The sequence below is a fragment of the Camelus dromedarius genome, chromosome 22 (assembly GCF_036321535.1).
Source record: "Camelus dromedarius isolate mCamDro1 chromosome 22, mCamDro1.pat, whole genome shotgun sequence".
NCBI classification, from domain to species: domain Eukaryota; kingdom Metazoa; phylum Chordata; class Mammalia; order Artiodactyla; family Camelidae; genus Camelus; species Camelus dromedarius.
The window spans coordinates 17,578,419-17,582,624 of record NC_087457.1 but is presented as its reverse complement, the minus strand read 5'-3'; positions in this window follow the sequence as shown (position 1 = coordinate 17,582,624).

Below are 4,206 nucleotides of genomic sequence, written 5' to 3'. Positions count from 1 at the left end.
TTTGTTGGTGGCCTAAAATCAACCCAAAGTTATTAAATAAAAGGTCAATAAATACACAAGAGGCAAAGGCAGTAAAACTGTTTAAAAGTTCTTAAATGAAATTGAATAAGGATATATTTTTGGTCACATTCACAACAGGTTTCAATATTAATTTGCCAGGTTACCTGAAATAGAAAATGAATGAACAACTTTGGCTTTTATAAAATATTAAAAATATTTATTTTGTAGTTTCTAATACATATTTTCCTTGCAATTTAAAGCCTCTGTTTTCCTGAAAAGCTTAATAACAACCAACGATTTTTATTAAACATTTGGTAAAATTCTTGCCAAATACCTATTTTTAAAAGTATTTTTTCTGTACCCTTTTGTAAATTGAATGATATTCTCTAAATCAGACTCTTCGGCTTTGGGAGAAATGTATGAAAGTTGTAAACCAATTATTGCATGGCTATCCCTACAATCGATGGTCTGAAACTGTCAGTCACCCAATGGCTATTGTTTCATAGTTATCACTTTACAAATGGATTAAGACACCATCTATTATCATATTAGTTGTAACACATTCCTTTCCCTCCCTCCTCCTGAAACACACACACACACACAAATTAACCTTTCAATTAGAATTCATACTGGATATCAAAGGAAAGCTGTGCACCCACACATTGGGAAATGTATGCAAAGATTTTTTTTATACCATTTCATAATATGGTTCATGGGCCTCCTGATACCTATCAACTGATTAATTCAAATGTTAGATCACAATTCAAATTAAGAGTTGCCAAAATTCTACAGAAGGATCACAAAGGATAAGATTCTATAGAAGCTTCACAAAGGATAATTCCCCATAATCCCCACTCCTCCACCATATGTGAAAGGTGATCTTGCAATCTCCCAATCAAATGTGGATCAGAACAGCAAAAGGACCAAGACCTCTAGAAAGAGAGGAAAATCAGCCTTTCTCTCATCCAGCCACACTGACAGACACCAGTGGTGTTACCTCCTAACAAGAATACCTGTAAGACGCACCAGCTCTAGAGACAGCTGTCAAGGCTGCCACGTTCACATGGAAGTTTAGTAAGGGAAAATGGGAGAATAATTTATTTAGAATAATTTACATTACAACAAAAACACCTCTTCAATTAATCATGATGTATACCTACTGAGTGCAAAGGTGTACAACCATCAGCTGAATATACGCAAAGAGCCACATGCTGTGATAATCCTCCATATTTTCTTTAACTATAGTTAAATTATATTTTCAGTTAAGATGGGTGATATTTCAGCTTCTTACAAAATGTATGAAGCTGAAATACGTATGGTTTCTTACAAAATGTTTCTCTGTTAGAATTTACTAATAAAGACTTCTAAAATTCACTGATTTTGTTCCTCAGTGCTCAGGATAATACTTAGCCACAAAGTAGCTAAGTTAAAAACTGTTTGATGAAAGATGAATATTCAAGACTCAATGGTATTCAACATCCTTCATTAAGTAACTTGCACCTAGCAAATTTTCAAGTAGAAATAACACCCGTAAACACATCAGCCACATTAAAGTGGTAACAAATTCATACATTTCTTCATGCTCATATATCACAGCTCCATAACCATTTATTTATATTATTTATTTTTACATACATATGCACAAGTATATCACATTATGTATTGTGAAATATATGCAATAGTCCTATAGCCATTATCTTTGGATTTATATATATTATTTATTCTTCTATATGTAAAAATAAAATCAGGAAGTTTGAATTCAGAGGGTTCATGCTATGGTTGTCCTATGGGGTTATGGGGTTCTGGGTAATTAATTCTAGGTGAGAGTATAGAGAAAGATCAATTCTAAAAACTTCAAGAACACTTAATGCTCAGGACACTGCACTTAGTAGGTCCTTTACAGATACTAAAATGAATAAGTGAACTAAGGATCAAAGAAACCAAAAACAGAAAGCTTCCCCAACAACTAGAACATCAATTCATATAGGTCCTAGGAATATGTCTATTATGAGCAACTTTAAGTCAATATATTTAAAGATTACACAAAATAATATATTCCAGGAAAAAAAAAAACTAAAATTGATTCAAGAAGAAATTTTAAAAATGCATCATTCTATTACTAATAAAAATAAATCAGTAGTTACACATTGATTCTGAAAATAAAAATGATATTAAAATATCATAAACAAGCCAAATTCAAGCCAGAAATGCAAGAGAGATTTAACAACAGGATATGTATATTTCATTTACTCCTGAAACTATTAAAGGAGAAAAAAAATCAGGTAATTATCTCAATAGATGGAGAGAAAGCATCTAATCAAATTCAAAATTCACTTATGATTTTTAAAAAGTCTTGGTAAAGGAAACATTTATAACTTGATGATAGGTATCTACCAAAAATTTATAGCAAATTGGTAAGTGTCAAATGTACATTTAAATTAAGAATGAAACAAGGATACCCACTATCCCTGCTTCCTTTTAAAAGTGTGGAAGATGTGCTCACAAGGGCAGAAGGCAAGAAATAAAAAGTACAAAGGAACTAAAAAGCTAAAGGGGAAAGGAAAAGGGTTTGGGAATTTCTGGGAATGAAAAAGAATGAGTCTCAGCAGGTAAGAGAAAGCTTAGACCCAAATAACAGATCAAGAATGAATTTTACTTACAAAGGCAAAAAAATCATAATGGCTCAAATTTTGGTTCTACTATTAATTAACAATGTTATATTGGGCAAAATGCCTAATTTCTCTGAGACTAATATTATTGATACCTCACATGGTTGCAGAATCTGTAATACAATAACTGCACACTGAATTGTCAGAGATATCCTAAAGCCTATACTATGGAACCAACCTAATTAGAGAGTTTGTCAAGAAGCAGTAGTGTAAAGATAACTAGGTCAGAAGTCAAGTGATACTGGTTCTAATTCTAGATCTGCAATTAACCAATTAATCTTAGTTAACATACCACTAATTTCCTTTGCAGTGCATTACGAATGGTAATACATTCTTCAGAGACAAGTTAGTGGCAAAGGAATAAATCCCTTTTATGTCAAATAGCCAGACTAAACATTTAATCCTCTCAAAGTCAATTTTAAACATTTGTACTGAGTTTCCTAAGACTATCATTAAAAATTAATGACTTGAATGTTTGAGACCACTGGTTATGGATTAGAAATTACTAAATAAACCTGCAAAATCTTTTACCTGATTACTATCAAACAGTCTTTAAATAACAGAAGTTTGGTGTTTCAATTGAACAATTTAGTCAGAGAGCCCTTGAGTTCCTTTAATAAGACTCAACTGCTTGTGAAAAGGTTTCCTAATATAAGGCAACTCAAGATGACTGTAACTACCTGAAACATTAGTGAGAAAGTTTTTTTCAGTTCTCTTCCAAGCTGTCACATTAATCGGCTTGTCGTTCGTAGCTTACCTTTAACATCTCTAAAAGTTTGCTAATCTTATCTTTTTACAACAAAAAGAAGCAATGCCTCAGTCTCAGGATTTTCTGGCAAACGACACTGCTGCGTTTTAACTTATTTTCACAATTATCTTTTATTTGTGCCAAGTAATACCGATTTCCTACTTATTCTCCAATATACTTAAGTAAAAAATGAAATCTATTATAAAATATTGAAGACATTATTGTAATGGTGATATGCAGATATGGCAAAGATCATCCCTCTTCTAGTAATCTCTGGAAAGAATTTCTGATGAATAATGAATAAATAATCTTGGAATTTGAGTCACAAAGACATAAATTCTAAATTCTTCAGGAGAGTTCTGAATGGTTCAAAGTAAGAATTACTTCTGATAAAAGGTCAAATCAGATCATACATAAGATAATGTCTGTAGATTAAGTCATGAATCCCCCAGTTAAGATGATACGATGTTGAAATGAAATATATTTTAGTCCAACTGTTCATTTTATATCAGGAGTTGACAACCTATAGCCTGTGAGTCAAATCCAGCCCACTGTTAGTTTTTCTAGGGCCCACAGCTAAATGACTAAAAAAAAAAATCAAGAATAGTATTTCATGTCATTTAAAAATTAATATGAAACTCAAATTAAAGAGCCTACAGAAAGTTTTACTGGAATACAGCCACACTCATTCATTTATCTATCGTCTATGGCTGCTTTCCCACTAGGATAGCAAAGTTGAGTAAATATGACAGAGTCCCTATGGCCCACAAAGACTAAGATATTTACCAT